At 36.3% G+C, this 23,403-nt stretch overlaps 1 long non-coding RNA gene across 2 annotated transcripts in view; it reads left to right on the forward strand.

Annotated features, from left to right (window-relative positions):
- Positions 1–1,230: 1,230 nt before the first annotated feature.
- The window catches only part of LOC149067580 (uncharacterized), a 58,208-nt gene continuing 36,035 nt past the window's right edge, over positions 1,231–23,403 (forward strand). The window contains exon 1 of one of the 2 annotated variants that reach the window (XR_016195340.1): positions 1,231–1,288. This is a non-coding gene — a long non-coding RNA (uncharacterized LOC149067580). Of the gene's footprint in view, positions 1,289–10,172; positions 10,253–23,403 lie in introns of those variants that run through there. The other variant, XR_016195339.1, reaches the window with a different exon arrangement.

The raw sequence follows: 23,403 nt of genomic DNA on the forward strand, positions 1-23,403 counted from the left end.
TACGACCTGAGGTATGTATATGTGTATGTATATGACTCAAATGGTTCCAGTACAGATATCGACCTAAATTAATTAATTAATCAATTAAAAAAATCTTTTCAAAGAGCATTTTGGCATGCAATAAACACAAATCAATCAAAAAAAACCCCTTTTTTTTAACTGCCAGTTTCGGCTCAGGTGTGAAGAGGTTATCGGAGCCACTCGTTAAGACATCGCTGCCCTATATTGAAATACCAGAACAAAAGATACTTATTAGAAAAAAGGAACTTTAAAGAACTTATTAGATACAGACAAACGGAGGGGTCCTTTGAGCCATATTTTTTTCCCACAGGCTGCCTTTGAAAATATATAAACTATAATAAGAAATAATTTATAATTGATTTTTAAAAAATAGTAAATTTATAGAATACAGAAAATAGACACAAACCCCCTTCGAGCTAGAGCCCTGTCAGACTCTCCCTCGTGGTGGCCAAGTGTGAAAATACTGTGGTGGGCTATGAAATTGTTTTTCATACCGGACCGCAAAATGCTGCAGCCCGAGCCTACGAGTATACGATGTATGTACGTACGTATTTAAAGTTTTTGCCGTGTGTTTGTGTTTCTGCTTATTTTCTTCGAATAATAAGCGGGGAAAAGATAATAAAAGTCTTAATAAAATTCATCAAACATTCATGCTCAAAATTCATCACTTCATTTAGCTCTTCTCATAACAATTTCTAAAAAATTAGCTACAAAAAAAAAAAAAATAGAGTTTTAATTTCTGATCTTCTCTACCAGATTTGCTATTACCTGGTATAATAAATGAAAAATTAATCCTAAATAAATATATACATCAAGTGATAGATCTCTATATGGAGCAACTCCAAAAAAATCTCTTGGAATTTAATAATCGAGATATAATTTAATAGAGGCAATTAGAAACGATAGCGACACAATAGTTTTAATTTCAACAGAGACACAAAATCTTCTTAGGAATGAACCATTCGATTTTTAGGGGTGTGTTTGCAGATGGGTGAGAAGTAGCATTGGGAAGGCGGGGATGGTTATTGCTTTCTTCTATATTCCAAGAATCTAGTTGAAGACATCGATGTCTTTCTTTTTATTATCTGTTGGAGGCAAGGGAGGGAAACCAACGAGGAAGAGAAGATTCAGACTTCTTTACCACAGCTGGTGTGATGACATTTGCAAGGTCAGAATAGTTTCCAGTTCATTCTTTGTTGTGTAGTGGTAGTGGATGAATTCCTTTCTTCACGTGCTGAAACATCTTTCGGATATCATTGCTGAGGAAGTAAGTGGAAAATTATTATTTCTTGAAGCATCAGTTATTCACTTTAGTGCATCAAATAATATATTTGAAGTACTGTACTTTCTCACTCCTACAGTGCTTTTTTCACGTGTCTTTCAGGTCATGTTTATTCACTTTTTTTCCTTTGTTTTGGGTTTTTTTTTCAAATTGACTATTATTCTATATAATACATGCAGTATTTAAAATATTTCAGTGTCAAGTATTATGTATATGTTACGCGGTAAATCCAGTGATTATGCATAATCAGCGACCGTTTTGGTAAGTTTTATAGATATTGTGTGGATTTATTACATTTACCGTTGATGATGTATAAGTCCCAGCTTGTATTGGTAAATATAATGAATCGTCAATCAATTATTTGAAATATCCGGGCTTGTGCATGAACTTCAGTTCAGGATGATGGCTGATCGGTAATGTTAATTATGTTTAAATGTGTGTTCGGTTACACATGTTGATAAATATTAAGTAAGTCAACATTAACAGGGCCAAATTTCAATTTAATTTGATTTTTATAGCAAAATACGTGTAGTGCATCACGTACGGGCAAAGCTGTTAAGTGGTCAAATTAAAGTGATAGTTTCACGTGATTTTGGTAAATGTGATAAATGCAATGAAATTTATCGAACTTACCAAGACGATTGGTAATTATGCATAGTTACCGATTTATCCCATTTACCGTAACATACTTTTTCGGTATCAGATAGGTACTTGTGCTTATTATTTTGTTCATTTTTTTAGTTTCCGGGTGTTATTTTGTGCATTCCTTCTTACTGTTTGATAAAGTTCTTTTTTTTTTTTGTTGAATGAAAGATCAGGATGCCTTTTAATTTCATAATGATAGGTGTCATCTTAATAAGCTATAGAGCCCCTGGGCAAAGTGATGTTCTGGGTCTCTACCTGGCTAGAATCACCGGTCTACCAATTTACATACTCTTACAGTACTTATTTTTACTACATACTTGCTTCCGAAAACCACAGAACCACGATATTATCTTGGAGGCGTGCCTGGGCAGGCCCATGCATTAAGGTGGCCCTTCACCATTCTAACTTTTTGTATGTTGAGACATATACAGGGTGTCCTGTAGGTCCTATGTCCTAATTCGGCCTTTTTACAAATATAAAGCAATACAAATGCAAGGTCACAACAGGCAAAATGTCCAACGAGGTGGCTGAGAAAAAAATGCCCATAACAAATATGGATGCCTCCAAGAAACAGTTATTTTCCGGATATTATGCTGAGGTAAACTCGGAAAGAAAAGTCATCAAGTCTCCGCCGGGACTCTCGAACCCAGGCCCTCTTGCATACCGGGCAAGCATCCTACCATCTACACCACTAGAGACATGACCCTGCCTTCCTTATTTCACGCCCTGTGGCGTGAGGCGCTGGAGTGAGGCTAAATCGTCCCACCTGGGAGCCGTTTTCTGAAGTTAAGAGAGGCTACTAATGCCTCTACTTCAGCGCCTCACGCCACAGGGCGTGAAATAAGGGAGGCAGGGTCATGTCTCCAGTGGTGTAGATGGTAGCATGCTTGCCCGGTATGCAAGGCGGAGACTTTATGACTTTTCTTTCCGAGTTCATCTCAGCATAATATCCGGAAAATAACAGTTTCCTTGATATCTCGGGCTGAGAAAAAAGCCATCTATCTCATGGATGCCATATGTTTGTAAAATACAGCAACCCAATTGAAAATGTAATTATAAAAACTATATATACATCATAAAATATAATACAATGCCCATTAAAAAATATTTATGGTTGTCTTATCTAAGTATGGATAGCTTCTCGATTTACCCCAACGTATGTTTATCGTATTTCTCTTTAAACGTGTCAATTGTGTTAGAATTTACTACCCCCGAGGGTAAGCTATTGCATTTATTAACAACCATATTACAGAAAAATTCCCTGTGACACACATCACAGCATAGAATTGTCCCTTACCAATCGATACTGGTGTCCCCTTGTCAAAGTAGTCGATTGACAGCGTATTAATAATTCATGTTCCATCGTATTCATCCCATTTGTACACTTCGATCATATCCCCGGACACCAGCGTTCTTCCAGTGTAAACATTTTCAAAAAATCAAGTTTCTTTTCATAGCTGAAGTCTTGTTTTTCTCGAGAAAAAAAATATATTTGGCGGATGACCAAATTATTTTTTCTATCTGTCAGGCGCTGGCTTAATTTTGGCATCATTTTTTCACAATTTGCAATTTCCCATATTCGGGATCCCAAGTTCCCATATTTTATTCTAAGAAATATGGTCAGCGTATTCTAGCCTTTCATATTTGAATTTCTCGGCTTCTGTAATTCCTCAATAATCCGCATGACAATGTGCGATTTCTAAAGTTGAGAAATCCATATCACTTTTGGAATTATTAGCGTGGCCCAAAACCTCACAAAATTAGGTATACAGTCGAATCTCGTTATAACGAACTCCAAGAGACCGGTGAAATCACTTTGTTATAACGAAATTTCGTTATAAAGGAATTCGAGGTATTTGCATTTCTCCTACCTAAACTTATTTGGGGGATTAAAAAAAGTGTTCGTTAAAACGAGATTTTCGCTATAACGGTATTCGTTAAAACGGGATTCGACTGTATTTGAGGCAGAGCCACCCTCAGGGGTGTGCGACTGGTGCGCATGGGCGGCGATGCGGAGGGGGGCGTTGGGAAGGGGCATTGCCCCCCCCCAGCCCAGCGTTAAAGGTGGAGTCGACTGATCTAATGTATATATGTACATATGAGTTGACATCATCATCATCATCTTGCCCCCCAGCAATAATGACCGTGCCCCCCCCCAGACTTCCAAGTGTATCTCCGCCTATGCTCGTGCGGTCGCACCGGGCCCGCGTTTTATGAGGCCCACTCTCACAGTAAGTTATTGGAGGCTTTCACCAATTCTTAAATTATTTCATGCATTACTTCTGAATTTTCATCAACTGCGGAATTATTAATTTCGTTAATTCTTAATTTCCAAAAGTCCGGAATTATTTCTCTTATTATTTCATAATTTTCAACTCCGGAATTATTTCTCTTATTAATGTATTTCTTAATTTTCACGAATTCTGAAATTGCATATTATTTTCATTAATTCTGAATTTTTGACAATTCTGGCATTATATATATATTTCCTTATCATTCTAGAATTATTTCTTCCATTAATCCACGAATTATTTCTTCCATTAATCCTGGAATTATTTCTTCCATTAATTACAGTTAAATGTCTTAACGTTAACCTACAGTTTAAAGCCGATTCCAACGGCTTTAGAGAAACAGCTGGCACAGCCTTGATGATTGTGATGAGATGACGTGCAGTGTAGGTTGGTAGGCCTCCTCTTGATGCACCCGGGTTAACACTAAATCTACTTTGTCTTTATTCTTCATCATGTCGGAAAATTTTGTTATTGTCCTTTTTGTAAATTTATGAATTTACATTCAACCCTCGGCTTAAGAAGCTTAAAAACTTTAATAGTGAAATCCATTCATAAACCGAACTGTTCGCAAACCGAAATAATTTTTCCCATAGCAATCAATGTAAAATATTGATCCGTTCTTGGGACTCTGAAGATTTCTAGTGAGAACTTTTACAACAGCTCTAGACAGGGCCGGACTTAGGTGGGTGCGAAAGGTGCGGTCGCACCGGACCGCAAAATTTCAGGGGCCGCAATTTTTCCAAAAGAAACCTTTTCCTTTCTCAGGAGATGTTTTGGAAATTTTTGATTAAATTTCTTTTTTTTTTCCTGTTAAACTATTAATGATTTTGAAAGGAGGCTTTCACAGTTTAAAGCCCCTATAATATCATTTTTAGTGTTACTATGTATGGCATTAGCTTATTTCAAAGAGGAAAAGACTGTATATATGTAGGTGGTCGCATTTCTTATCACTGAAAAAAGTCGGGCCTTTCTTTCTGCCATTAAAGAACAAGACGGCTATATTAACCAAGAAAAAACATGCTTAGAGCATCAAAGGAAAAGAGACATCATAAAAGAAATTTAGTAATTTTTTTCCCCTTGGAAACCTCTCCTCTCGTTGCAGTTATCTGGTCTGGAGATACCAATAGTGCGCACAAGGTGAATGTTTGTACTTTTTATCCGTGCGGTGCTTTAGTTATTTATGTTCTATAGTGTTCTGTAGCATGGGGACATCTCTAGATGATATCTGCCCAGGAGCGAGGCAACTTCCACTGTGTGAAGTGATAATTGCATGCCTTCCTGGGAACCTCTGAACTGTCATGTTTTCCTAGGGAGGCTTGAGAGTTTTTCAGTCATAAACACCATCTGAATCATTCTCCCATATGTTCCGGAAGGCGGATATACAATGTACGAATTATAAATTTTGACAGTTTTCACTGCTGAGCTTCCGAAAAAAAGTAAGACGTTTCTCTGTTTTTTTTCTTCTCATTCCAATTAATCACCTAGTACAGTACCAACATGAGAAATATTTTGTTTCATGAATTGAGACATTTAAGAGCACAAAGATCCGAAAATTTAGGATGTAGTCTATGTTGCTTGCAGGCCAGGCGGTTCATTTTCTGATAAGACAATGTGTTTGCCTACTTTTAAATAAATCACATCTGAGGTTTAGACTGATTGCAGCTAGTGTTGTTAATATTCGACAACCTATACTAGGGCGTCTTTTTATTTTCGAATTTGAATATTCAAATACTGGGATTGTAATCTTGGATTTTATTTGTGGCAAGAAACTCTTGGTTTTAAACAAGTAATAACATTGAAAAGCTCATATACAGTGAGTCCTACTTATAGCGTTTTCCAAAACTCCAATACGGAATATACTGTGTAGTAATTTAAAATTAATCTACATTTTCAAATACAGTTCTAACGTGTTTCCGAATTTTTTTTCCTTAATTTTTGTGTGTGTGTGTGAATCTTAGCGCTTGATTCCTTTACTGCTATTATTTACTTTAAACAAAACAGCTATAAACAATTCGAAAAATTGTCACAGTCATCGAATTGCAACGTATATCCGATAAAGAGATGATAAAACACTTTAAAAGTATGAAAAAAATGTATGTCTGTGTGTGTTCAATATGGTTCGAGCCACGATGAAGTGTAAGCAGGTGGACCTCGCTAATTATTAGGGGCCATTCATGTATTATGTCAGCATCGATGGGGAAAGGGGGGTTTCCTATTTGCTGACTTTTGATGACGAGGGGGGGGGGGTTGGATGATTACGTCATCAACCGCCCTTTATGAAGATATGAAATATTCTTAATGGAATCTTATTCGGTGTGCCAAAAACAAAAAAAAACCTTTCGATAGTTATTAGGCACCTGAACTAGCATTCTCCCTATTGATATGTCCCCTATAGAGCCACTTTAGTGATCTCTGAATATTTTACGGATCCTTCAAGTGCTCTGGGAATGTGTTCGGGCCGCTTCAGTACTCTGGGAATGTGTTCGGGCCGCTTCAGTGCTCTGGGAATGTGTCTGTGCCGCTTAAGTGTTTTGGAACTGTCTCGGATTACTTAAGTGATGTGTGAATGTGAAAGTGATCTTTATACTTTAGTGATCTGAGAATGTACCGCGGGTCACTCTCTGGAATTATGCCACAGGTAATTTAAGCGATTTTTTATATATTCCGCTTTATTCCTTCCTTCAGATAACCTTCAGGGCCACATTTGGTTCGTGGGTCAAGGGTTTACAATATAAAGGGTGGGTCACAATGAATTTCTTAAAGAGAAATTCTGAGTTCGTACCTTTCAAATAGCATTGAAATCAACAGAAATTGATTATAATAACATATAAAGGTATTTACTTTCGAAATTATAATTTTAAAAAAAGTATTTTTTGCATTAAAAAAATAATTTTTTTTCGTCTGGGGGGGGGGGAAGACGCAAGAGCTGCCCCCCCCCATGCCCCTCCCGTGTACGCTGCTGATCCCACCAATATGCGCTAGGAAGTAGGGGGCAGTGCTGACGAAATTTTGCTGACAATGGGGGGGAGGGTAGTCAAAAATGGCTAAAAATTTGCTGACGTAATACTTGAACGGCCCTTTATTAATCATGTATAAATTTTGTGAAATTAATTAAAATGCGATTCCCTCTCAATACATCGTGTTTGATTGATTACGATCTCAACTATCAACGCGTTCCTTAAATAACAAAAAAATGAATGTAATAAAATGAGCTTTTTTTTAGGACAATTTTTTGCCGATCAATTTTAAGTCGAAAATTTATAAGTTGGGGAGCGACTGCATCAAATTTTTTTTGGAGGGGAGGGCCCGCAAAATTTTTTTTGCACCGGGCCGCGAAATCCTAACCCCAGCATGGCTCCAGAGTATAACCAATGGTTATCGTTAGAGCCCGGATTATATGCACTAAAAATATGCAAATATGCACTAAAAATATGCAAATATGCACTAAAAATATGCAAATATGCACTAAAAATATGCAAATATGCACTAAAAATATGCAAATATGCACTAAAAATATGCAAATATGCACTAAAAATATGCAAATATGCACTAAAAATATGCAAATATGCACTTAAAATGCAGAAATATGCACTTAAAATGCAGAAATATGCACTTAAAATGCAGAAATATGCACTTAAAAATGCTAAAATATACATTAAAACCCAAAATATAGCCTACACGAAAAAATCATGAAAAAGTTAAAAATTATCAAAAATGAGAAAATATGCATTTAAAAAATCGCCATGCAAAAAAAGCAGATATGCTTTTAAAATGAATATTTTCTATTTCTCAGTGCATATTCATTTAAATAAAATATCCCCGCATATATACCTGCATATGCAAAAAACCTTCTACATATTTTTTATTTAGGCACTTTTTCTAATTTCTAGTTTGTCGTAGCTGCTCAGTAACGAAGTACCAGTAACAAAAGAATTTCGACACCATTTCTAAAAATATTGAACGCTTTTGACATCTCACTAGAAATAGCCTTAATAATAGAACACTTGATATTTTGAAAATGCGATCATCTCTATTTAATTCACTAAATTTCAACTGCGGCAGAAAAACCTATGTTATAAAAATACAATGAAACCCCCTTTTAACGGACACCCCTCAGATGCGGTCACCTTTCTTTTACGGCCAAATAATATTTTCCCCTTGTTTAATGGAAGTATGAATTTCAAATCCACCAATCAAAGGTCACCCCTCTCTTATCAACGAATTTTTTTGTCCCGCCGGTGACCGCAAAAGAGAGGTTTTACTGTATTATTAGCAATATTTATTTGAAAGATTATAAAAAAAAGTGATTGTATGTTTTTGAAAGTTTATTTAAGAGTACTTATTCGGAAAATTCTTCGATTTTATGCATTTATATGCATTAATGCTAAAAAAAGCCAAAATATGCAAATGCATATGCACATATACATTTGTATATAATCCGGACTCTAGTTATCATCAAGCAAACTGTGAAAAAATTACCATAATTCGAAAGGGATGAAATGCAAACGAAATAAACGATGTCAGGGCTAAGACTGGTTTCAGGAATATGAATCATAATCTCAGTCTCAAAGCCATGCCCCCCCCCCCCCATCGTAGATCAGGGCCCCTAGGCTGGGATCTTTCGTGAGCTCCCGGTCAGACTTTCCACGGGTTTTACACTAAATCTAATTTATTGCGTGAAAAAGCCAAAAAATAATTAAAATTGTCCCGGGCCTCTCAGGGCTAGAGCCCTGTCAGCCCGCTCTTGTGAGGGGCCATGGTCAAAGCTCTCAAAATCTCCGTTCGCAACACTATCTGGCCACAAAATATACTCTAAGACAAATTGATGGTTCTTTTTAAGACATTTGATACCAAGCTTTGTAGATAAGAACCATGTAATGTAGGATGATAAAAATAATGTTTCCGGAAGTTACTAACTGTTACTTCTATGTCAGATATTATTGTAAAACATCTTTGAAAAATTCTTTTCTCCAGGGCTTCGTGAAGTTTGAAACGACCTGCCGAGCCGATCCATGGGCTGGATAAGAGGAGCCGTATTTGGTTACGGGAATTTAAATCTGATGGAACATAATTTTTCAACCAAATTCGATCAAAAAAAAATTTTAATCTCAGACTTTTGAAATACGTTTCCTTTAGGGTTTAAGCCGTTTTACGTGTTCATATACCAAGGCGTTCGTAAACTGTAGCGCTTAGAAATTCTGAGCTCTCCACGTAACCAGCCAATCAGAGTCAAGCGGCACCCCCGTATAATAAGTTATCGTTTATTGAATCACTATAAAAAATGTTTTCATTTTTTTCTGATTTAAGCCAAATGTGGTTCAGTTACATCAAGTTGACAATAATAACGGCCCTGCTATCATTTATTGATTCATAATGATACTCGTAATAGATTCATTAGAAAACCAAACATAGAACTTGTGTTTCGGCAAGCCACTGTATTTATTGCATGTCAATATAATTATTATTATATAATATATATCATTATTATTATGATCGTAATATTATAGTATTGTTAACTTATATCATTGTAATATTATCGTATGAGCAAATGAGACGTAATGACAAAATAATAGCGAAATCGTTAATAGACGCTGGTGTTTGGCGATAAGTTGCCAAACATAGCAGCAGGAGGTACACTTCACAACGTCACAGTTGCTTGACTCTGTTTGGCTGTAACGAGGAGAATCAGAATTTCTAAACGTTAGTTTCGTAAACTGAGGGTTGACTATCTATATATTTAGAACCATTTTGAATTATTAATCAATCGTAAGGGATGGCCTTTTTAGTTGCATACAGCCTCGTATAACTGGAGAGAAGATAAGATGACGTCAGTTAATTTCCTGTTTCTATTCTCCGTCAGGGAATGGTCATCGCAGCCGATATCCCTGTATAATTCAATCAGAATTTCCTGTTGTTTCCTCGATTCTCTTTTCAACAACAACACAAATAAAACTTACAAGATGGCGGTCGATTTGAATGAGTTTTCGAATGTTTTCACGACGATTCCTATCAGGTAAAAATTTCCGGCTATTGTTTTTGATAATTGATTAATTATTTATTCGATACTGGCATGTTTTATTAGTACGAGTAAATAGTGTTCGGGAGAACATTTTTTTCTCTATGCAATCTAAAACGTTAATTTCGATTATTATGGTTAAGAAAAAAAAATCTGTACTTTTAAGACAGATTTCCTATGTTTTTCAGTTCACGCGGAACCCCCCGCATCCTGGAGCAGGACCTCTAGGCTGGGACTTTTCGAGGGCCCCCAGACCAGTCTTTTCACGGGCACCTGTCGTCTATAGTGAATTTACAGTGTGGAAAAACAAAACATGATAATCGTCCCGAACCCCCTGACCTGGAGCCCTGTCAGCACCATCCTTGTGGTGCCCCATGATAGAATGTGGAACCCTTAGTGCAGTGGTTCTCAAAGTGTGCGTCTCGGCTTCTAGGAGAGTCGCGGTGATCTGCCGATGTTGGTGTGTGCATGTTCGTTGTTCTGAAGTGGTTTTTTATTAGACTATTTTGGGGAGCCGCACATAGACCGTTGACTTGGTCCGGGATTACACTATAAAAGTTTTGTAAAAGTGCTTTTATAAAACTTGAAAAAAATTCAACCAATAAACTGATCGGTTGCATTTGCTCGAATGTAATTGACCAGTTTATTAGTTGTATATTGCAAGTTTTATAAAAGCACTTTTACAAAACTTTTATAGTGTAATCATATTAAATTTGCATTTGCTGGAATGTAACCTATGAGTTTTATTGGCCCGGCCTAAGGCGAGGGAGTCACGGGTAACAAAAGTTTGAGAACCATTGCTTTAGGGGTTACAAGACCATTCTCGGAACTCGAACAAACATGACTATTTCTCCACCACAGCTGTTTTTATCGTAACAGCAATGAAAAATTTTGCAGCTTTTGATACCGCTGAATCCCTGAAAAAAAAGCTTGCGGAACTCCAGTTTGAAACCTACGTTCTAAACAATGCATACACAAACATAACTTTACCTTGTGTTCCACAGATCAAAATTTTTCTCATCATTGTTTGAGCAATAGTAAACCCAAAGTTATTTTTTTTTAATTTTACTGTCATTTAAGATGAAATAATGGTAAAATCAAGGTAAAATAATGAAATAGTCAAACTCCAATTTGACGCATCGGAAGAAACCAGCAATTTTATTCGTTAAATCAGAGTCGTCATACACCGGAACCGAGGAGCTGAGACCATTTTGAGCCCCAATAAATTTTGAAAGAGGGCTGAGCACTCTTCCCCAATAATTTCTGAAGAAAAAAAAACAATGTATTGCACCCTCTCTCTCCTGCGTACGCGTTTGGAGTCCCGTATATACGGGACGACCAGCAATTTCCGCTTAGCCTCAGCTCCCAAATGTTTTCTTCGTGTCGGCGTCTCTGCCGTAGTGAACATCAGATATGCTGTATATCTGCTGATCGCGGGCCAGAAAGTTGCATATAGTGTCACGGGACATCACCTGTATTTCACGGGATATTTCCGTAATTTTGAAAGTCCCAAAGTTTTTTTTATATAATGTCCCGTTTTTTCTTGTTATTTTCAGCAAGTCTTCATTGAATTATTCAAATAATATAAGAAATAAAAATAGTTTTTTATGATAACTGATTCTATAATTATAATTTATTATCGTCAAAATAACTATTTAATATTCATTTCGTGCCCTGTGCGACCAAGATAAATATTGTCGTGCTCTGTGCGACCAAACCCTTTTTTATTGTTCACTTCCACAATAAGGGGCCATCCCTCGTGTCGTGGCATTATAATTGAATTGCTATTCTATTTCTGTAATCAGTCTACTATAGATTGTGTAACATTTTTAGTTTAGTAATGTGATGGAAGCAAAAAAAAATTTTTTTAGTTTATTTAAAATCGTTTTTATATTTTTTATCAAATCGTATGAACTAATTTAGTTCGTCGAGACGAAAACTTGGATATCCAATTCATAATAAATACACTAACAGGGTTTTCAAACAGGGAGCCGCTGTATTTTAGGGCAGTGTTTCTCAACCGCCGGGCCCTGATATCATTCATACCTGGCCGCGAGTGAGATTAGCCGTTTCATTTTTCCCCATTCATTTTCCGTTGGTCGTGTGTTTAACCGGGCCTTTGACTCACAAAAATGAATGAAACCGGGCCGCGGATTTGAAAAGGTTGAGAACCACTGTTTTAGGGTGATACGAAATATCTTGAGAGTAACATTATGCAGTAAGACTTCAGTATAACGTTGACCACGTTTAACGTCGTTCCCCGCCTGTAGCTTCAGTTTTTTTTTTTCGCTTTTTTTAGCCCTGCTAGTACAATTTATAAAAAAAAATTGTTCGTTATTATGTCACCCCGCTGATGAAGTCATTTTTATTCGATCCTGAGTGAGGACGTTATACCGAATTATAGCTGTAATATCAATTAAGACACTAGTTTCTAACGGTGTGTTGCGTTAGAGATGAGAAAGGGTTGCCGCTAACTTCTTCAGCTATTCTTTTCATAATCATAACTTAGGATTTTCGCACACCAAAAAGTTCCTATGTAGAACACAATAGTTCAAATTGAGCCCATCACATCATTTGACAAGCTGTTCTCGCACTAGACTCCAAAGACAGTTGCGGTAGTATAAAAACTTGATACAAATGAGTAAAAAAGTAGGTCGAAAATTTATTATCCGTTGTATTTAAAATAGTATATTTGAAGATTTCGATGAGACGATGACTAGTTGAGTGTTGCACAAACGCTTTCACTACAGACTATTTTTCCTTCAATAACATAACATAGAAAAAACTCGGTCATTAGTCATTACAATTTACAATCGTTACAGTTTCGTGAAAACTTAACAACTGAACATAAATATGACAGTGTATCAAACCAATAGTAAGATGTCCATTCAATTGAAATTATTCAATTTTTACCTGTGTGAGCGTCATTACTGATTTTTGTTTTTTTAATTTCAAGGAAAAAATAACAGAAAAAAAATTAATTTGAAAAAGGAACCTCCCATTCCCACATTTCAATTTTGTGGAAGCTCGTGAACAATGCTGAGCAGGTTCGCAGAGTGCCAAGTGAATTTAATTTTCGGAGTAAATAAGCCTTAAATATCAGATACCTGACTGAATTGGCCTCATTTAAAAGCTCGTATCATCCAGCGCAAAACAGAAGTTTTTGTTAAAGATTCATAAAAGGTGGCCAGACGTCCTGTTTTCAGGAACAGTACCCGTATATAACTAATGTTTAAAGGTGTCGCGAGTTCGATACCCGGTTCGTCCTTGTCAGAAACTTTCCTGACACGGGTACTACAAAAACGGCGACATGACCACCTAAAATGATTGCTACCGCAGGGAGTCCCACGTCGAAGGGTTAGCGCATCACCCATTCGGTGAGTTGGAAAAAAGTTTGTCATTCTGAAAATGTTGGCAAAATTGCCAACTGTGTAAAATTTTCTGAAAAATTAACAAGGGGTGAGAAATGACGGGATACTAGAAATCGCAGCGAATTGACTGTAATTAACCGAAAAAATTTTGAACATGGCGAATACACGAGATGAGAATTTAATAATTATAGCCGTAATTATCAAAATAGTTTATAAATTATAAAAATTACCTTCATTCATAATTTCAGTAAAAATTTTTAATTCAAATTGTTGAAATAAATAGGAAAATTGTATAAAGGAAGTCAGAACGGCCAAATTTACGTGAAAGTACGAGAATGTCCCGTAAAATACGGGATACGTGGTGACCCTACTGATAATATGCTGTAAATTAGTGTAAAGTTGAAAAACGTTGATTTATACTTTTAATAACATTTCCACGATTGCCATGTAGCCTTCTACACACACTTATTTTCCCTCACACTTTATTTCAGACTTGGGACTGATAATGCTTTCAAACACAAAAATTAAGTGTTGAAAGCATTAGTGGTTTAAAAATTGCAGATGTTTTCTCATCTTTGTCATTTTGTTTTTGTCAATTTATCTCATTTATTTTGAATTTGAATTTTTTTTTTTTTTACTTTTTCCTCACGAAGTTGACGAAGCAAATTATGCTAAAATTATTAACGTAGCTCAAGGAATTGAAACATTTCCTCAAATCTTTTGTCTGCGCAAAATCGTGAAGTAGAGTCGATCTTATCTAAATCGGCATAGGTTTTCCGTCTTTTCGATCCAGAACATCCCATTTCTGTCGATTTTATTTGAAAAGTGGATTCTATAGCTGTTTGCTTTAACTTCTCTGTAAAGATGATGATATTCGGCTTTGACCTCCCTATCAATCCATTCAGCTTTGAATTCCAACCTTCTACAGCGTTATTTGTCCTGTGACGTTGGTTGTACACATGTCTACTGGAAGTTTAGAGTTTTCCACGGCCGCTTTAAGAACGTCATGGGCCTCCCGGACCAATTGATTTTTTCGAGACCCTACCTGGGAAATTCTCAAAAATTTCAATCAGTTCCCATTTTTGTTCAAGTTCCCTCTTCTTGAGGCCCTCGGATAGTGTCCGGTGGGCCCATGCAATAAGACGGCACTGGTTTTCCAACCAATTTTCAACAAAATAGCTTAAAAACTGTGGCATTTTTCATCCAATGAAGCGTTCTCCATAATTATTGAAATGCTTCACCTACAAATTCCATGGGTATGTACGCCAGAGCGGCGCAATTTCGGCAAAGTTTTCTGACTTCGCTTATTTTTATACTCTGCTGTTAATCCTAAATTCTGGATTTTTCTCCATAGGCATAGTCCGAAGTGAAATGCGCAGCCGGAAACTTTTGTATTTGGTAGTACTTTATGCACTACCGATATCATTGCTGGTTCAAAATCTTGTTTTGTCCATATCGGACACCATTCCGGACAGAATTCTTTAATGCATTTTCGAATACCTATATAAGCTGCTTCACTTTTGTCTGGTAGAAGAGCAAATATCACTCGACACATTTTCGTCTATGTTTGTGTGCTTCTAATATTCATGGGGCGCGGTAGCCCAGGTCGATAAGATACTCGCCTAAAGTACCAAAGGATGTTTAGAGGTGTCGTGAGTTCGATACCCGGTTCGTCATTGTCAGAAAACTTTCCTGACACAGGGGTACAAGAGGTACGGCGACATGACCGCAGAAAAAATTGCTACCGCAGGGAGTTCCCCATCGAGGGGTTAGCGCACCAACCTCTCGATGAGTATAAAAAACAAGCTGCCGTTCAGAATCGGCAATAAATTGTAAGTCCCGGTCTAATTAGCTACTCGTATGCAGAAAACGACCGTGGTGCGACAAAAATGATCAAATATCCATGTGAACTGTGTATAATTGTCTCGGACAGCTTTTGAAAGTTCCGTCGAAGAAGAATGATCCGGTGTAAAGAACATTTCTGGCACCTTCGATTCCAAAAAGCATCCCTTTAACGTGGTCAAGATCGTTTTCTCTGCCATTACCGAAATTAAACACTCTCAGCCAAGGCCGTATTGGAAGGGGTCTGGTCCCCCCGACCCGAAATGTGAGAAAATTACCGAAAAAAAGGGAAAAAGATGGTCAAATCTATTCTATTACTTTGGTCCCCCCCCACAAAATGAAAGTGTTCCCCCGAACGAAATTTTTGGCTACGGGCCTGCTCTCAGCAGTACATCCAAGCACGGGGCTTGCTTATCGCATTCCCTTATCTTCGTTAAGGCAGCGTCAACAACCTAGTCTAAAGTAATTTGCTTCGTCGTTCAAACAATATGGTGACCATATGATTAGTATTTTCTGGGACATTTCCATACTTTTTCGGTAATTTTGTCCATCCCGACATTTCCATACTTTTTCGGTAATTTTGTCCATCCCGACTTTTTCACGAAAACGGCTCGTTTTTTCCCCGTATTTTCAGAAGCTTACTCGAAAGTTAATTCTGTTTTTTACTTATAAATGTAATGTCTGGAAATCTGTGTCAATAATAACATCTAAGTTGTAATGAAACTTATGGAAATTATACATTATGGAACTTGATCAGTGAAGTTCAGAATATTTTGCTTAAAATTTTTCATTTTATAGTGGACTCAAAAATTATGAATTAAATGAACTGAACAGAAACTAGGTGGAACCTGGTTCAACCGTGTTCCAAAGGAAGGGCTGAACTCACTGAAGTTAAAAAGAATATCTAAAACGAAATAAAACACTACCCTCCCAACGTTTCTGCTTTCTGGGTCGGAAATTAATATACCGTAACCTTTGCTTAAACACAAGTGTTCTTGTTTTAATTAAATCAGTAAGGTTCAAAAATTTAAACTGTAATTTTTTATACCTTCTCAGAACGGTTTTATCGTCCCTCCTCTCTAGAATGATGATCAGTCAGCCGACTGTGATGTTTGGTGACAATATGCACGAAAAAAAAATTTTAGCGACGAGTTTTTAAAATCTGCAATAATTACGCGGATTCGATGAAGAATATTGATATCGTTTTACAAACAGCGAAGAAAAAAAATATACTGCATCTCCTTAGTAATATCGTATTCGCGGAAATAAACTTGCAATATGAAAAACACAAACTATTTCGAGAATAATGCAAGATTCCAAAGAAATGGTGAAAAATGTACACGAAGAATAAGTACACGAAAAGTACACGAAAATACCCCACTATGCGTCGTATAAATGTGAAAATCCCATAAAGGAGATATTCAAGAAGGTCGTATAAACGGTATCTCCTGTATTCCTTTAGTTCCACCTATATTGGTGATATGAGGGAATATGAGAAAAAGAAGGAAGGAAATCTAATCGAGAGAGAAAGATTACTTACTCTCTATTCACCAAAATATCACCAAAGAAAGTATTTGTCCAAGTAAAGAATGGAGAAGGATTTGGTCGCTCAGGGCATAACACCTTCATTTCACATATTTGCCAAACGTACACTTTTTTTTTTTGTGAATTACATTTAGATTTGTAGCACTCATCATTTTCCACGATTGGCAGTTTTCCAGGAATTTTAGCCACAGCAGAGACAAGCTCACTTTACACTTTGTGCTGCTCTTACTATCATTTTAAGCGATTTTTGAATTCAAATATCTACAAGAATATTGCTCTTAGGACGGTCTTATACCATAAAAGTTTTATAACAGTTTATAAAACGAAAAATGCAACCAATACGATTTTTGGGTGGCATTCAAGCGAGTGTAATCTTTTTTTCAAGTTTTGTAAAAAAAACTATTATAGTGTAATCCCGACCTTAAATACATGGTTTTTGTTTTCCTTAGAACAGACAGGGCAAAAATTTTCTAATTTTTTTGTTTTTAGCACAGGGTGATAAAAAAAAGTTACCTTTTTTTTTAATTTCAATAACTATACAACCTCTTGTAATATGAATGACGTATCTGAGGTCTACGCGTAATTTCGATACTTTTCTCAATTGGAAGTATGCGTCTGGAATCAATAGTTCCAGAGTTATTCCAGTATAAAGGGGCTTTCTTATGCACCCTGTATATAGATAATCATTGACCCCTTTTTTCGATTTCACATTGATATGACTGCATAAATTGATTTTATGGTAATTTATTTCTACATCTTCGTAAGAAAAAAAATTTTGATTAATATACAGATTTTTTTTATTTAATCGTTATCTTATTACATCGACTGGTATACAGAGGAATTATGGATATCCTGTTCCATGGAACTTTCCTTATTTTGAAAGAATTTTTTGAAGTTCATCTCGATTACCATAACCGACCAGGTTGGTGTTGGGGAATCTCGAAGTCTGATTCACTGTCAGGTTTCCCAGCGAACTTCCATGTGTTTCTATATAAAATACAACGGAATGAATCAATTAATCATCATACACGTTATACGAAAAAGAAAAACGCTTAGAATGTTTTTAACATAAACGTTGGATGTAGGCTTTCCAAATTCCCGACATTTCGAAGCTGTCGGGAAATTGGAAATATTTAGCTTCAAAATGTCAGGAGAATTTGGAAACCCTACATCCAATGTTTATGTTATAAAGGTGTTATGTTGTTTAGGCCCTAAATTACTTTTAAAAGTTAAAATATTACATTTATGCGCGCCACACAACTGCAATTACAAGACGCTTTCACGACATGAATCCCATATTTTATAATTTAATTGATAAATATTATATTGTCATTATATTACTATAATATTAATGATAATAATATTAAATACTATAATATTAATTATCCATGCAGTTGAACGTAGGTTTACAAATCTTTGGGGTTTAAAGGGTGAATTGGCACTCCTACTTGTGTACTCTCCTGGTGGCGGCCCTGGCATCAGATCCAGAATTTCATTGCAGTTTGGCCAGGCCCAGAGAAACTTATACGATTTCATATTTTTCTTATTGCAAATTAAATTAAAATTTTAAATTTATGCAGCATAAAATTTTATTTTCTCTAGTTAGCAAAGAAAAGAATGTCTTACCTTTTGCATAGTTTGAATTACAACTTTCCTATGCATTATTCCAATTATACTGATCACTACTGATGAATATAATAATTCATACCCACTAAAAAGGCCACCTGTTCAGTTGGTCAACTAAATAGCTTTGATAATACAAAATTTTAAGCAAAAATGTCCGAGAATTAACTGTTGGGATTCTATTGAAATGATAAATTTCCTCATGATTGTGAACTGACATTATAACAGACTGTATTTAAAAAATTTAAATTATGAAATTATTAATTTTTTTTCATTATTTTTATATATATATATATATATATAATTATTTATAGATGGGAGTAGAAAAATTGACATTTTACCTACAAAATATGAAAAACAATCCCGCCTTCCATTCAGGGATGGGTTAGGTGAAATGTTTTCTGATTAAAAAATTCCAAACACTCAAAAAATTTAACATATTGCATAACTTTGTCATTTTTATTCGTAAAAACTATTTTGTTCAACATGTATGTCTATGAAGAATTTTTTACTATAAAAGTTCTAATTTTGAGTTTTTCACTATATAGTTTTTATAGATGTTACTTATATAGGACCTGGAGACCATATAATAATCGAATCCAGTAAAATTTTGTAGTAATACTTTTTTTAAATTCTTATGAGCTGTCTGACAACATTTAAAACATTTTTTAATTGCAAGTTTCCTCCAAGCATAATGGCTTAAGAATTAGCTATTAGACATTGATGACAGTTTGGAATATTAAGCATGTAAGAACACTCAATGAACATTTTCGTGGGAAAGAAAAATATTAGTCATTATACAGGGCGTCTATAATTAAAAGATCCTATTTTAAAGTAGCCTACGGGCGAAACCAGTCATCAGAAAAGCGTGCAATTTTGTGGAAGACTTCATTAAGTAATGGGAACTTGTTTCAGGGGGAAAAATTAGTTGCACATGTCACCACTAGAGGGCGTTTCACTTTGAATACTCGTAGTAAACATGTAAATTTATGCGATGTCACGCAGCAACTGTTATAAAACCTAGAAACATTTGCCGAGATCTTGTTTCCAATGTGTTTGCTGCTCTCAATAACGAGATCGCGCTTTCTTGGTCAAATTGTTTTACCAAAACAGCAATCCCGCAGTAACTGCTCTATCGAAATATCGGACTTGGAAGAGGATTCGAAAAGATCCAGTGAATGTTAAAACCTTCGGAGTATGATAACGAAATTTGAAACCACAGACTGTTCGTCCTGGAAGAGCAAGAAAACCCGTTTCTATAGATGCAGTACAGGAGGTTTCGCTTCAGGTGGAAGAGGACAGCTTCAAATTCTCGTGGTAGGCGTGTAGCACAGGCATTGGATAGGCCACGTTTAACTGTCCATAAGATCATGCGGAACATCCTCCGATATTATCCGTACAAACTTTCAATTGTGCAGCGGTTTTTTCCACACGATTATGACACTCGACTCTGGTTCTCACTTTCTAGCTCGCGTTGAGGTCGATTCAGAATGGCCTTGGAATATTCTCTGGACAGGCAAAGCGCATTTTCACTTGGATAGTGTAGCCAACACTCACAACTGCCGAATTTGAGAACCAGAAAATCTGTACTCTATCGTAGAGGTTCCGTTGCATTCACCAAAAGTGATGGTATGGTGTGGATTTACTGCATCATTTATTCTCGATCCCTACTTCTACGAGGAGTTACGTTCAGGGCCGTAACTAGGGGGGAAGCAGTCGGGTCTGATGCCCGGGCGCTGAACCAGAAGGGGCGCCAAATTCACCCTTTAACTGCTTCCTCTACTTGCAAGGGGCGCCAAAATTATCTTTCCCCGGGTGACAAAGTATCTAGTTGCGGCCCTGGTTACGTTCTACAGGCCCAGTGACATGGTCGATCACCCGGAAGCAATATGCATTGCTGTTACAGAATGAAATTGTTCCGGCTCTGCAAGTATGTAACTGCCTTGCAGACGTAGGCGTATGCAGAGTTTTCTTGAGTGGGGGGGGGGGGTTAGACTTTTTTCCCTTCTGGGGTTTACGTTCTTTCCTGCAAAATAACACTATAAATCTTGGCTCAAGGCTGGAAGGTTAGAACCCCCCCCCCCTTTTGCATACGCCAATGCTTGCAGGCACAATCTTTATGCAAGAGGGAGCTCCTCCACACATTGCAGTGTGTGTTAAGATGTTCCTAAGACACATTTTACAGAAGAACGTATCATCAGCTTTCACTTCCCTAATCCATGGTCTCCCCGAATCCCTGGACCTTAATCCATTCGATTTTTGGCTTTGGGGGCATTTTAAACGTCTGGTAAGTCATGACAATCCAAGTACTTTACCTGACCTTAAAGGCAGCATTTCACGCCATGTACTGAACATTTCCTGGCACACACTTCGTTCAGTTGTGGAACATGCCATCTTGTGATTTCACATGGTATTTGAAAATGATGGCCATCATGTGGAACATGTTTTGTTGTAGTAACAATTGTAAAAGTGTTTAACAAGTGTTAAAATTGTAAACGTTTGCCTAAATGTGTCATTTCTTAATAAAACTCCCTCTGGTGGCGACATGTGCAACTAAATTTTTTTTTCTCCTTGAAACAAACTCCCATCTCTTCACCAAGTCATCCAAAAAATTTCATAATTTTCTGATGACTGGTTTAGCTAGTAGACGCCTTTTAATTATGGACTTCCTGTATATATATATAATTAAAATTGATTCACTTACATTTAATATGGATGTAGAATAATGTATTTATATTTCTTTTCCCTAGAGCCTTCCTCTATAAATTCATAGCCGTATACTTTTACGTCTTGGTGTGGAATGAATACTTTGGCTATGTTTTGCACGGATACTGTATCCATAAGGCGATCCGCTGTGATGATCAATTCATGATGAGAAATTTTTCTAATTTTAAGGTTTACATTTTCCCCAACTGTAATACAAAATTTTGATGCAGATTTATTACAGGTGTAAAACAAGTAACTGAATTTTATTAACTGATCAATTATAATTTTTTAGCTGTGAATAAATACTTATAAGTGCATTTCTGCTGAGAATAACCAACTTGGGAGAGATGCATAATTTTGATTACCATCATGCATCACTGAATTTATGCAGTTCATGTTATCTCGATATAATGATAATAATCCCTCTGCAACGATATTTTTGGCTCTCTGTATATAAATGACTAAATAACACAGTTGAGAGTCTATTGCTAATCACTGATTTCCGTCCAAAACTTCAGTTAGCCTCTTCTGAAAGAAACTTTTGGCTATGGCCATGGGTAATACTCGCTTTTAGACTTCCAAATAAGATCATTTTTGTCGGGTCTTAAAAAACCACAGAAGTATAAGCATGTTGCCATGGCAACTTGAAAAATTTGGTCTTTGGCACCTGAAACTTAATTTACAGTAGCGCTCAAAAGTCTCATGATGTATCAAATTTTACAAATTGCTCCAGCATACCGCCGTTGCCTTGACACATATAAGACAGAAGGATGACATTTATCAACAGTGAGCTTTTATTATTTTATTTTTGTTTTTCAATAGATTCAAAGTGTTTTGACAAATGTAGTTTAATCCAGAGCTGGACAAATCCCAGGCGCCACAGCGACTAAAAAATTGGTATTGGTGCCTGAAATTTTCTTTGTGTAGTTACTGAATTGCAGACTGAGAGCAGCACAAAATGTTTGGAATTCATTATCTAGCATGTTTGGAAGCATATCTAACACACACATGAAAGAGGATCACAATGCCCTGAAAAAAAAACATCATTTTATAATTTTTCTCTAAGCTCAGGAATACACTATAAAAGTGTGATAAAAGTCCTTTTACAAAACTTGAAAAATGCAACCAATAAGCATATCTGTTGCATTCAAGTAAACAACCACAGTTTTGTAAATGATCTTTTTATCAAACTTTTATAGGGTAATACCGGCCTAAGTATTTTTTTTTTTAATTTGTCCAGCCCTGCTTTAATCCAGGGCTTAAGAAATCCTAGGTGCCACGTTGCCATGGCGACTAAAAAATTGGTAATGGCATGTATACAAATTTCTGTGTGATTACTAGCTATGAAAAATAAATACACTTGGCTCCTAAAATATTCAGTATGTTGTTAGATTTTTTTTCCAAAGAAGATATTAACTCACATTTAATGTAAATTCATGGTAGGATTATGAAGAGAACACTGGTATGCAGATTTGGGGGAGGGATGATTTCCCCCCCCCCTCCATAAGAGCCAAAATAATAATATGGAAAAAATTTGTCTCGTAAAATACAGGAAGATCCTAGGAAGCTACACAATTAGGCCTATTCCATGACACATTGCCCTGAGAACACATAATAAACATTTTGTGACATAAGGAAAATTTATTGGATTTTTTTCAAGAAGACATAATTAAGGCTTTAAGGAAGGTATGAAGTCAAGCTCGAGCGCCAAGGGATTTTAGTATTTCAAGACAGTTAGCATACAGCATGTGAAATCGTGTTCAATAATCTGAGGAACATGTATAAAATAGTTTTCTTTCAGTATAACCCATAGTTTCCCAACCTTTTTTGTCCCATCGCCCCCTTCAGAAATTTTTTCCCCCAACGTAATCTAACCCATAGAATTCTATGCTATACCTGTAGCTTCTACCGCCCCTTGGTACATTCCATCGCCCCCCAGGGGACGTTAATGCCCACATTGGGAATCACTGGTGTAACCTAAGAAAACCACAGATAGAATGATCGAAATGTTAACAAAGAAAAAAGATCCTTAAAACCACTAAGCAAAAAACTGTATATTTA

The sequence above is a fragment of the Pholcus phalangioides genome, unplaced genomic scaffold, assembly GCF_987345545.1.
Source record: "Pholcus phalangioides strain wild (caught in Gottingen) unplaced genomic scaffold, Ppha-v1.0 ptg000029l_1, whole genome shotgun sequence".
Classification (NCBI taxonomy): domain Eukaryota; kingdom Metazoa; phylum Arthropoda; class Arachnida; order Araneae; family Pholcidae; genus Pholcus; species Pholcus phalangioides.